This window comes from Panthera uncia (genome assembly GCF_023721935.1).
Source record: "Panthera uncia isolate 11264 chromosome A1 unlocalized genomic scaffold, Puncia_PCG_1.0 HiC_scaffold_16, whole genome shotgun sequence".
In the NCBI taxonomy this organism is placed as follows: Eukaryota; Metazoa; Chordata; class Mammalia; order Carnivora; family Felidae; genus Panthera; species Panthera uncia.
The window spans coordinates 41,895,176-41,908,945 of record NW_026057576.1 but is presented as its reverse complement, the minus strand read 5'-3'; positions in this window follow the sequence as shown (position 1 = coordinate 41,908,945).

Below are 13,770 nucleotides of genomic sequence, written 5' to 3'. Positions count from 1 at the left end.
CCCTGGCAGGAACTGGTTCCTTTTGGGATTTTGGCTGGGGGATGGGCGAGGGAGATGGTGTTGGCGAGCGCCTTTGTTACCTGCCAAGCTGCACTCCGTTGTCCGGGGCTCAACAACTCTCCCTCCAGTTGTCTTCCGGCCCTCCCGTTCCAGAGCACATTTGTTAACTTATAACCTTCCAGATGTTAAGTCCCGCTTGCTGTCCGAACACACTCCGTCCGGTCCCTCCATTTTTGCAAGCCAGACTCAGGGGCTCTGCTTGGCCAGCAGACTGCCCCTCTGCCCTGGCTCCCTCCTGCCAGTCTGTGTAGCGAGCACCACCTCTCCGCCCTTCCTACCCTCTTCTGCGGGCCTCTCGTCTACCCTTTGCTCTGGAGAATCCATTCTGCTAGTCTTCTGGCGATTTTCTGGGTTATTTAGGCAGGTGTGGGTGGAATCTAAGTGATCCGCAGGACGGTTGAGCCCATCGTCCTCCTACGCCGCCATCCTACCAGAACTCCATGAATATCTTTTTAGATTTCTGTGATTTGGCTTTTCACTCTCTTACTGCTATCCTTTGATGTATAGAAATTTTTAATTAAAAAAAATAAAAACTTTTAATTAAAAATTAATTAAAATTTTTAACTAAAAAAAATCAAATAATTATTTTATGATCGATACTTTAATGGTCTATTTAAAAAAATTTTTTTTTGAAACTTTTTTTTTACCCGAAGTTATAAATATATCGTCCTGTTCTTTTTCTAGATGTTTGTTTATATTTAAATTTTATTTCTATAATCCATCTAGAACGCACTCCTATCTAGGAGATGTGAAGTATAGGTCAAATTATTTTATTTTTCCATTTAGGTATGTAATTGTTCAATCAACATTTATTGAGCAGTCATTTTTGAGTGATCTGCACTGGTATCTTTGTCAAATATTAATTGACCACATATATGCTTATCTTTATACTCTCTATTCTGTTTCATTACTTTATTTTTGCATTTCTTTTTGCCAACAAAACAATGTCTACATTCTTATAAAAAGTCTTGATTTCTTACAATGTAAGTCCTCCAAGCTTATCATTCAAGATAATATTGGCATTCTAGATCTTTCACTTTCTATATAAATTTTCAAGTGTTTGTCCATTTACACAAACACATACAATTTTATTGGGATTACACCTAATATATAAAAAATTTTAAGAAAACTGATTTCTTAAAAATATTAATTCTTCCAAAGAATAAATATGGTATTGGTCTCCATTCTTTAAGCTCTCCTCCCATTTTCCTCAGGAATACTTTGTAGTTTTCAATGTAGTGATTTTTCACATTCTTCATTAGGTTTATTTCTAGGTATTTAAATTTTGTGTATTGCAAATGGAATTGTATTTCAATGTAAAATCCCAAATGTTGGATGCAGATATATAAAAAAAGAATTGATAATTGCTTATTGACTATCCAGCAACCCAACCTCTTCATAAATTCACTTATTAATTTTAATGATGTTTGGAAACTGTTTTGATATTTCTATGTATGTTATAACATTAGCTAGTAATGACAGTTTTGATCATACTTTCATATGTTTATAACTGTAGTTCTTTCTTCTTGCCAAATAGGAGTATAATAATGAATATATTAGTTTTGTCCTTCATTTCATGGGAAAATATTCAATTTTTCTCCTTTAAGAAGACGTGTCTTGGAAGTATTTTGAAAATAATGTTTCAAGATGAGGAAGTTTCTTTCTGTTCTTAATTTGCTTAGAGATTGCTGAATTTTATCAAATAATTTTTTCTACATCTATTTTAATAATTAATATAAATAAAGAAATATAATTTTTCCTTCAAAATTTGACTAGTAAAGCTAACCAAATTTTGGTTTTTTTTTTTATATTAAACCACCCTTGCATTTGTTGAGGTTAGATAGCAGACATATGAGCATTCTTACCACATTTCTTTCAACTATTCTGCATGCTTGAAATATTTCAAAATAGAAAGTTAGGGGGAAATTGAATATTAAGTACATGGGAAAGTAGAGCTACTCATTCTTCATTAGTGTACAGTACACATGTATACATTAAGTACATTTAAGTAACTACATAGGGAGAGCCATGTATTATTACATCACAGAGGGACTAGCCCTTCACAGCATATTGAGAAAGCAGACCAGAATTCGCCTTTTCTGCAGGCAGATATAGGCAAAAGAGAATATGCAATGTTTGGAAACATCCATATATTTTATTTTTTCTCCCACACATAAAAAAGTTAAATCATACCTCCTCTCCTAAAGAGAAGTGAATGAAGAGATGAATGGACTCCTGAAGTGATGTGTTTTTGAAATTCTTTCATCTGAAAATTTGATGAAATGTAATATATGTTCTCTCAAAACAAGGTTATCTTACATGTTTCAACAGCATCTTAATACATCTTAAATACATAATCTCTCTAAACTTGGTCTCCAACTCTACTGGTGAGATTATAAGTAAAGCAATCATCCTTGAAACATTTCTCTAATTTGAACCTTATCTAATTCATCACTAAAAGTTGGTGCTAAGTTTACCTGCCAAATAATGTTTCACTAAGTTACTTTGTAATAGCTCATGTAAGATTTTATAATGAGTAAAGCTATATAAAAAACACAAAATCAATTTTAACAACATAGAGATGCCCAAATTTAGAATACTGAAGTCTTTCCCATTATGAGTGCTTCAGGGATAGTATTAAATTCCCTTTCATGGTAGACTTGAATCCAAAGAAACAAAATGGCAACATTCTTAAGTGCAACTCGTATGTCTGGACCATTTCCAATTATCAGCAAGGAGTGGTCATTTTTCATGATAAGTAGTTTTCATTCCTTTACTTTTCTTCACTTACACCATTTATAATTACACCTCTAAACAACCTACCATCAGTCTCCCAGACTATGAATATAGCCTCCTAACTAGTCTACACTAGTCTGCTCTGATTCTCTCTGGAGCTCATTCTTTTTACTGTGTCTGAAAGCCTCTTGAAATGCAAGTCAAAGTATTTCACTATCCCAGCTTAAAGTCATCAAGGCATCTCATTGCTCTTAATACAAAGACAGAATACATTAAAGTAAACTAAAGCTTTTAACTCTTAACATATTCTGTTACTAGTCTTATTTTCAGCTTACCCAGTACTGTTCAATGCTAATTCTATATCTCTGTTCAGTCCTTCATCCTTACAGGCTCATTGCTGAGAGATAGGAGAGGGGGGCAACATATGAATGGAAGGAGGAAATTGAGGAAGAAAAGGAAAGGTAAGGGAGAGGAGGAAAAGAAGAAACAAATGTAATCATGAGTAGTGACTGCAATACTTGAGGTATGAAGAAAGGTCTATGTAAGTTCAAATGCTAAAAAAAAAAGAAAAAATAGGCAAACACATATTTTAAATACTTAAAGGCTAATGCCTTTAATATGAAACTCATTGGATATCTGCTCAAATCCACTTGATCTAAAATCAAATTTATGTGAGAAATCTGATAGATGAGCAAAAAATATGTCAGTGATACAATGAGTGGTAGATATCTTTCTAGCAGTGGCTCCAAGCAATTCTTGCTGGCATTATAACTTACCCAGTAGATTTTCTAATAAACTGAGCATTAGTATCTTGCCTCAGTTCTTAAAGGTATGTCCATTTACATTCAAAATTAGCTCTCTAATCTTCCACCCTTCAATCCTTTTTTATGGTAAAATACATCACACACACACACACACACACACACACACACACACACATAATCCCTCCTCTGTATCAGAGTTCATAGCAGGTTCTTTGTTGAAAACTCAAAGGTAAGATATTTAATCATGTATCTTCCAAAGAATGTGCTCAAGATCTTTTTGAAATGTGCTAGGGATGTAAGACTTCCTATCCCAGATAGAGTACTACTACCTTTTTTTGAATCCATCCTTCTTCTTCTTTTTTTTTTTTTTTTTTTGGCTAGAAGTTAATGACTCTTACTCAAGGGAGTTTTATATAAAGCAATATCCCTTTCATTTTTATGGTCATCTTTAAAATTATGAAGAAAAAAATAAAAGCAAAAGTAAAGAAAGGAGAAAAAGAAAAAGAAAATTTTAAAAATAGAAAGGAAAAACTTGATGGATGTTCCAAATTTTTCATTTATTTTCACAACATGCTAAACAGAGCACAGAGACACATTCATAATTTTAATTGCCTAAATGACATTAGAAATTCCTGGTTGCCTATAAAAGATAAACTCAAATAGTAACTGTGGGTCACATATGTAGGTTTAATTTCCTAAGCTTAATAATAAAGAATATAACCTATTCATCTTTTGATTGACCATCAGATTGGAAAATAGTTACCATACAATTTTTCTCACTATGTGAGAGAGACACTGTAATGAGCTATTTTTCTGTGTCATATTTAATTGAAATCTGGAGCTATTTAACTTCTATGTTTATATTCTTGACTGCTGATTATAAAAGTTTGGCAAATAGGCTTATAGAAGATGCTAATCTAAATGTCAAAATGTGTGCTGGAAATTAATTTTGATTTTCATTGAAGTAAACAGTTTTTCCAGTCTTTTTTATGGCCAACATCACTCATATCAGGAGCTAAAAATTTAATACCCTTAAAGAATATCCAAGAAAGAAATTGAGAAATCATCTGGAAAATACAAGGAAAAAACGACTGCCTCAAAGAAAAAATTTGAAGAGGATGAATTTTACTCATATTACTCAAATTTCTCATTAATTTGCTCAAGTGTCCATTTAACTGAGTGTTATCTGAATTTTTAAGTAAATTATTTAGCAGACATTATATTTTTATAAAATATATATAAGAAGAATAATGCTTCAAACAGACACTCGCATATTTTCACAGAGCCACTTAAATTAAATAAAAATTCCTTACACTAGATGAAAGGACCCTGTACTTTGGGAAATGCTGTGTAACTTTCATAGTACATAGATCCCTTCATTTTAAGGTGTTCATGCAATTATTCCTTGCTACATTTGGGATTAAATATGCACATTAGAAAAAAAAAGAAAAAACTATCCATTTTCTTAGATAACCTCTTGCCTTTAAAGTAAATCCAGCAATTGGTTTATTGTGTTAAATGTAATATGATCTTGTAAATAAAGAATCATAACAAATCTGAATTAGAGACCTCTTTAGAAGACATACCTTGTAACAATTCCAGGAATAATCTTGTAAATACATATATTTTAAATCTGTATCATACATAGTCCCTAAACAAGTTTGCACAGAAATTAAAAAAAAAAAAACAAAAAAAACCAAAAAAAACCCAAAAAACAAAAACCAAAAAACAAAACAGTTGGCTGAGTTCCTGCTACTAGAATGTTCAAAAAAACCCTTGGTAAAAATCAGAGTGGAAAAGATATTATTTTCTCCCTTTTTTGGGAGGTTGAAGTTGGCTTAATCAGTACTTTAGGTTCTGACCTAATGATGTGAATTTCAGGACCACTGTACAGTACACATGCATTGTGAAATATTTAAAATGTTAAAAAAAAGTTGAAAAAATGAACATACCATCATAAAAACCTACAGAATATAATCACCAGAGTATCAAATTATATCAAATTATCCCCCACACTCCCTCAGGTCAAAGTCCTACTGTATCCTTAGCTGCTATTAACTTTCATGTACGCTTTCCAACTAATGGAAAAAAAAGAAGTATGATTTAAGTTAAAGCATAAAGATAAAATATCATTTATGAGACGATGATAAAGAAACTGCCACATTTATATTTTAAAAAGCCTTTCTACTTTGAATGACTCCCTTGGAAACATGATTCTACATAACAGAATCAGGGAATTATAAATTATGTGCTATGTTTTTTAATAAAAATAATCAAATAGAATTAAAGTGGTTAGGAATCATGTTTCTATAGATTGGGAAGACAACCTTTACACTCCTTCCTTCCTTTCCTATATAGGAAGTTGTGCATCCATTGAAAAAGAGATTTTCATGACCCCATTTTCACTGGGCAACTTTCTCTACAAATAGCAAAGGTCTAGTTATTATTAGCAGTGTCCAATAGACCTACAGGTGAAAGGATTATTGAATACAGCATACATTTTGTTAGGAAAAGGTACTAGAGAGAAAAATACAGCAGCAAGGTTATTATAAAAATATGCTTTTGCTTAAAGGTAAATTGTAAAAAAAAATTTTTCTTCTCTATTTTAATTTGGTAATCCTGGGCATATTTTATGTGCAGAATACTTTAAATGGTGAGGAAAACGAGTGTAATTTAACAACTAATAGTTTTTAGAATAGCCTTTTAAGATATTTTTTTGTTGGTCTCTTGAAGTTCTACCAGCTGGTTTGCAATTACAGAAATGCTATAGAACGTATCACTCTGGGACAGCAGAATTACTGGAAACTTTAGTAGAGTAGGATCAAAGGCTGACAAGGGGCTCTACTTAGAAGATAAAGAAAGTACAATAGGGTTGTGAAAAGTTTTATTTGAGATCGTTTTCTTATTTCTCAAAGACTGAATAAAACTTGTGAAACATCAGCAAACCACTTTCCTCTGACCTGGGCTTGATAAGCCAACTGGTGTAGTTTAATAGTTTGATTTGTTGGTAATAAAAAAAAAAAAAGGAAGAAGAAGAAAAGAGAAATAAGCTCACTTTGCCATATCAGGTATGTAGTCATGTCAGGAGATAGAGTGCACTGTTTATTAAAATGTGCTTTCAATCATAGAATTCTTATACCCCATATGTCATTTTCTTATAATAATTATAATAATAATACAAATGGAATTCATATTAATAAAAGTATTAAGGCAAATAGAATTTACATTAAAATAATATAAATTATTTCTACAGAAAGAAATTGACTAAAATAAGATGCATATTATATAACCTTTAGTCTAATCAGTCATAACATTTTTTACCGATAAAACATTTGGTGGATGTCCCTTTCCTTTCCTCTCTATTTTCCAACCACCTACTGAAAGGTATCAACTCCTTCATAACGGATCCATCTATTTATTATTTAGACTAACTCTCCTGTTCCCATTTTAATTATCCCCACTTTCTTCAGCATATTGAAGAATGTTCTCTCTAAAGCACTTTTATAGAAATTTAAACATCTCCAATACTGGAAAGCAAAAACAAGACAAAACAAAGCATGTCTTCACTTCTAACGTGTCCTAATTCTCAGTTTCACGCCTGTGCTTCCATGTTAGCAAATGACAGTTTAGAGAGCATTCTATACCACCTGTCACTCTGTATTCAACACCATTTCTTTACTCACTGATTTATAACTTCAGTCCCATTAATCTACTGAACTTCAGTTGTCAAGGTCATTAATGACACTTTTATTACTAAATCTGAGAAACATATTCTTTTCTTACTGCAACTCAGAAGTATTTTTCATTGTTCAGTATTGCCTCCTTACCTCTAATTTTTCTCTCCTATTGGCTTCCTTGACACTATTCTCCTATTTCTCTCGCTCTTTCTTCTCAGTATTTTTTATGAGTGCCACAAGCCGTACTGAAATGTTAAATGTTGATTTTCCCAGGTCTTTTCCCTTATCTCGTTTCTCTTCAAAGCATCTACTCTTCTTGTCAAGGCGATCCATTCTATGAATCTACTTTCTACATGCTAATAGCCACAAATCTACATTTCAAACTCATCTCCATGTCTCATGAGTTCAACAATTACATATCCTGGTTTTTGGCATCTGAGTGCCACATGGCATCTCCGATGAGAGCATAAAAAAATATTCATTGTCTTTTTTCTCAGAAATGATTGTCCAGGATTCTTTAAGAGCTGGGTACTACAATTCACCACTATTCATGGCATAGATAGTCTTCCATCAAAGCCTTGTATTGAATTTGGCTTTATCATCTAATTCCTCAAATATTTGGCTTTCTAGCTGTCTTAGTCCATTCCAGCTGCTGTAACAAAAATATCTGACACTGGGTGGCTTAACAATACATGCAGTTCTGGAGACTGGGAAGTCCAATATTAAAGCATTGTCAGATTCAGTGTCTAGTGAGGGTGGGCTTGCTTCCAGGTTGACAAACAACTGTCTTTTTCCTGTGCGCTCACATGGTGGAAGGGACGGCTCATGAGGGTCTCTTTTTTTAAGTCGCTAATCCTATTCATGATGGGTCCACCCTCATGACCTAATCATACTCCAAAGGCCTCACCACAAATATTATCACACTGGGGACTATTATTTCAACATGTGAATTTTGGAGGGATACATTCAGTTTATAGTACTAGCTCCAAAGTGTCTCTGATACTTTGATCTAAAAATCATCAGAGGGGGTATTGTATGGCCATACAACACTATGGAGCTTCATTGTTTTTATTTTGACTCTGAGGCAATTATCAGAAAACAGATTTCAAAAATTTGTGTTAAGAAATGTATGCCTTCCAATTTGATTCTTTTCTTAACCCTCAAATCATGTACAGAAACCTGCAGTAACCTACTTTATCTTATGGCTTGAGGCAGATGGAGGACTAGTGGAGTAGATGAATGCCCAGTATACTGTTTCTTTCTCAAATAATCTAAAGTAAAACTTTCTGTAGCACATATCATCCACATACCCAGAGCTTCTCTCAAATTTACCATCCTGAGAAGATAACTGTAGAAAATAATAGCCTAATAACTTACTCACTGAAGAAGTTTGGCACCCCTATCAATAATTTTCTTTTTTTAAAAAATATTCCATTAATCAGGTACTTACAGGAGAAAAAACGAGCTGTAGAGATTAAATATCCAAGAAGAAGATAATAACAAGAACTAAATAACCTAATTTAGAAGGAAAAAAGATAATTTAAGAAATGGGATATATAACACTTTTTTGAATTAGTATTCTCAACTAGAATTAAAAATATATTGCAATGAAAATATATCAAAGAACACATTTAGTTCTTATATATTCAACATTTTTACTGTCCCCCAAATAATTCTGAGAGAATAACTAAAAAATAAAGTTAAGTTGGGGCGCCTGGGTGGCTCAGTCAATTAGGCATTCAACTTTGGCTCAGGTCATGATCTCACGGTTCGTGGGTTCAAGCCCCACATCAGGCTCTGTGCTGACAGCTCAGAGCCTGGAGCCTGTTTCAGATTCTGTGTCTCCCTCTCTCGCTGCCCCTCCCCCACTCACGCTCTGTCTTCCTCTGTCTCAAAAATAAATAAACATTAAAAAAATTTTTTTAAATAAAGTTAAGTAAATACCCCCAAACATAATGTAATTGGTAAAGTTTTAAAAAATATTTGAGAAAAGTTAAGTCTCCTAATCTTCTGAAACTATAATTCCTTAATAAAACATTTTTTTTTCATGTGTGTGGTTTAGTCCCTACCTATCTCTCCTTCCTCACCTCTCACAAGGCTGGTTCTTGACATCTGTGCTTCAGCCAAACCAACCTTCTTTTATCCTCATGCTCTTCCCACAAGGACTTAAACATGCTCCTGTTGGAAAGTTGTTTAAGAACTTTTCTTCCAGATTATCTACTACTTATATTTCTGATTGCAGATCATGTTTCACATCCTTAAAAAATAAAACCCTGCTTTTATGAGTTTGGTTACTTTAGATCTCTCATATAAGTAGAATAATGCTCTATGACTATCTAATTTCAGTTAGCATGTCCTCCAGTTTCATCTATGTTGTAGAATATGACAAGCTTTCCTTTTTTGTGGCTGAATAATATTCCATTTTATGTATACAACTCAGAAAATTAAAATACAATAGTGTTTTTCAGATTGGGGGGAAGGGAGAATTGGGAAGTAGCTAATTTAATAGGTAAATAGTTTTACTCATGCAAGATGAAAACAATTCTATAGATCTGCTGCACAATTTTATACATATAGTAAACAATACCATATTTTACACTTAAAAATTGTTAAGAGGGTAGATTTAATGTTATGTGTTCTTACAATAATTAAAAAAATGTTTAAGAAAATATACTTTGAATTTGGTTAGCAACTTAAGTATTTTTATAATTTAAAAAATATTATCCAAATCTAGAGGGACAAAAAGCAGAAAGAAAACAGCAATCTTCTTATGACATATGACCCTAATACAAACTTTCATGGAACCATGGACCTATTCTTAGCTCTTGCTATGGGTACTATCTTATGCTCCTTTGAGGATAATCATAGCTTAGAATTTAAGGGAAAAGTCTCTAAAATTAAATTGCCTTAGTTCAAAACCTGGTTCTGCTGTTAGCTCTATAAACTTGAGCAACTCACCTCACTTCTCATTCTCTGTTTCCACATTTGTAACATGAGTATAGTATTAACATCTATGTCATACAGTTGTCATCAATTATAAAAATAGAAAGAGATTATAGTCAGGTCCAGCAACAGTAAGTGCTCAATAAATGCTAACTTCTACTATAAAAACAATTAGCTTATTTTATAGAATATATAGAAAACATACATAATATATGAGTATATGGATAACATCTATGTCATACAATTGTCAAAATTATGAAAAAATAGATATGTATGTAAACTGATTATAGTTAGGTCTAGCATACAGTAAGTGCTCAATAAATGCTAACTACTACTTTAAAAAAATTATTATACAGTAAGTGCTCAAAAAATTCTAACTAGTACTTTTTAGAAATAATTAGCTTACTTTACATTATATAAATATATATAACATATATAATAGATATTAATATAACATATACATATATTTTATGTTTTCTTTGGAATATGTACATTCCATTGACTTGATTCTAAGAAATATGAGAACAAAGATAAAGTTTGCCTTGGCACACAATTTATATGTTTGGATCTTTTCATTGCTATTAACAAAAAAAACGATCATTGTTGTCCTGAGAAATATTTTTAAGTTCATTTTGAGTTTAGAAAGTCAAGAGGATAGTGCAAGATAGTGACCCAGAAGGCTAACGAACATCTCTCCTCCCATAGATGAGCCCCCTAATGTACAGCTACACGTGGAGCAATTCCCTCTGAAAGAAATCTAGAAACTATCTGAGTGACTCCTACACATCAGGCAATGGGGAAAATACCAACTTTCAAAGGAGTAAGAATGGTTGAAGCTCACTCTTGACATAAATACCATGGTGTCATATAATCAGAAACCACCAACTCCCAGTTTTTCTCTGAGGAGCAAAAAGTCTGGAACAAACATCTATCACCCCAAATTTTGAGAATTCCACCTGAGGAACAGACCCCCCCAAACACTTAGCTCTGAAAGCCAATGGGGCTTGCATACATGAAACACAAGTCTATAGCAAACAAAAAGCAGTTCCTAGTGAGCAAGGAAGACCTTGTGACTTCCCCTCCCCAGGGTCAGTGCAGAGGGGATAGGCATAAACACACCCATCTCCCAATATTTCCCTGAAAGAGGTCTAACTGCATACTTTACAAGCTACTGTATAAAGGTCTAGCTTCTAATTTAACATGCAACTAGGGGCCAGCTGTGATCTTTCCTGGAACCCAGGGAAGTCAGTAAACACTTTGAACAATAGATAGATCATCCAGAACAGAAACATTCACCAGTGAAGTCTACCGAACATTTAAAGAAGAATTACTGGGGGAACCTAGGTGGCTCAGTCAACTGAGCATGTGACTTTGGCTCAGGGAAGGATCTCCTGGTTTGTGAGTTTGAGCCTCATGTTGGGCTCTGTCTCTCAACAATAAATAATAAACATTAAAAAATTAAAAAAAAAGAATTAATGCCAATCCTTTAAAAACTTCTCCAAAAAAACAGAAGAAGAGGGAATTCTTCCAACTCATTTTGAGAGGCTAGCATTACACTGTAACAAAAGTCAGACCAAGACACCACAGAAAGAAAGAAAGAAAGAAAGAAAGAAGAGAGAGAAAGAAAGAAAGAAAGAAAGAAAGAAAGAAAAGAGAGAGAAAGAAAGAAAGAAAGAAAGAAAAAGAGAGAGAGGAAGAAAGAAAAAGAAAATTACAAGCCAATATCCCTGATGAACATAGATGCAAAAAATTCCCAGCAAAATACTAGCAAACCAAACTCAACAGCACACACTAAAAGGATCATGCACCATAATCAAGTGTGATTTATTCCACAGATACAAGGATGTTTCAACATTTGGAAGCAAATACATGTGACACACCACTTTAAAAAATGAGTAATAGAAATCATATGGCCACTTCAATAGATGTAAAAAAGCATTTGGCAAAATTTAACATCCTTTTGATAAAAATGCTCACAAACTGAGTAAAGAAGGTACATTATCTTAAGATAATAGAGGTCATATATGATAAGCCACAACTAACATCACACTCAACAATGAAAACATTTCAAGATCAGGAACAAAACAATTATGCCCACTTTTATTAACATAATACTGGAAGCCCTAGCCCAATTGATTAGGTCAGAAAAAGAAATAAAAGGCATCCAAACTGGAAGGTAAAATTGTCTCTATTTGCAGATAACATGATATTATACATAGAAATTTTATATACAGAAAACTCTAAAGACTCTGCCAAAAAATTTTTAGAATATATACATTTAGTAACATTGCAGGATACAATACCAATATACAAAAAATAGTTGTGTTTCTTTACACTAACAATTAACTATCAGAAAAAGAAATAAGAAATCAATCCATTTACAATACCATTAAAATGAATAAAATACTTAGGAATAACATAACCAAAGAAGTGAAAGATCTATACAGTGAAAATTACAAGATATTCATGAAAGAAAAAGAAGACATGTATGAATGAAAACATATTCCATGTTCCTGGATGCAAAGAATTAATATTATTAAAATGCCCACACTACTTAAACCAATCTACAGATCCAATGCACTCTGTACCAAAATTCCAATGGTATTTTTTTTTCACAGAAAAAGAAAAAAATCCTAAAATTGTAGTCACAAAAGACCCAGAATAACATCTGGAAGCATCACACTTAGTGATTTCACACTATATTTCAGAGCTATAGCAATTGAAACAGTATGGTATTGGCATGAAATGAGATGCATCGATCAAAGGAGCAGAATAGAAAGCCCGAAATCAACCAATGCATATATGATCAATTAATTTTCAACAGAATATCCGTATGTACACACATGAGAATACCATGGGCTTTTCTATTCTTTGGACTTCTAGGTATACCTATCTGATCACACACAACATCCTTCTTCTCCTTGGACCAGCATTATTTTCCATCTCAGTCTCTCCAAGTGAGCATGGATTGGCTAATGCATCCTTAACTCTATTAGGTATTGGTCATGGTCCTCACATCTACTTAGTGATGGTTTCCTTAGCACTTAAATTAACCCAGACTTAGCTTACACTATACAATTGCAAAATGCAATTGAATCTTCTGTTTTGTGGATGTATTGATTCTTACCATGATTTATATTGCTGATATTGAATTTTGATCATTTTTGAAAATTTGATAAAGTGCCTAGGTCAGAGCTCCTTTGCCACAATATAAGTAGTTTATTAAAACAAAATATGCATAACATTTACTAATTCATAGGACATGAAATGTTCTATGAATATAGAACCATTTAAACAGATGGACCTATCTGATTCCTGAAACTTACTTAATTTTGCATCAAGTTTTGGTGATTCTTTGTTTTTTGGTTATTGATAACTATAAAAAGGAATAAACTTTAATTTGAATTTAATTTTTAAAAGTTGTAATAAAAAGGCACAAACTTTAATTTGAATTTAATTTTTAAAAGTTGTATTCTGAATAAATATCATTTTGGAATGATAAAACATATTTGTTTCTACTTATGCCATTAATAATTACTTGTATTATGTCTGAGTGAGAACTGGAGACCTTTGTTAACAATTTTTACCAG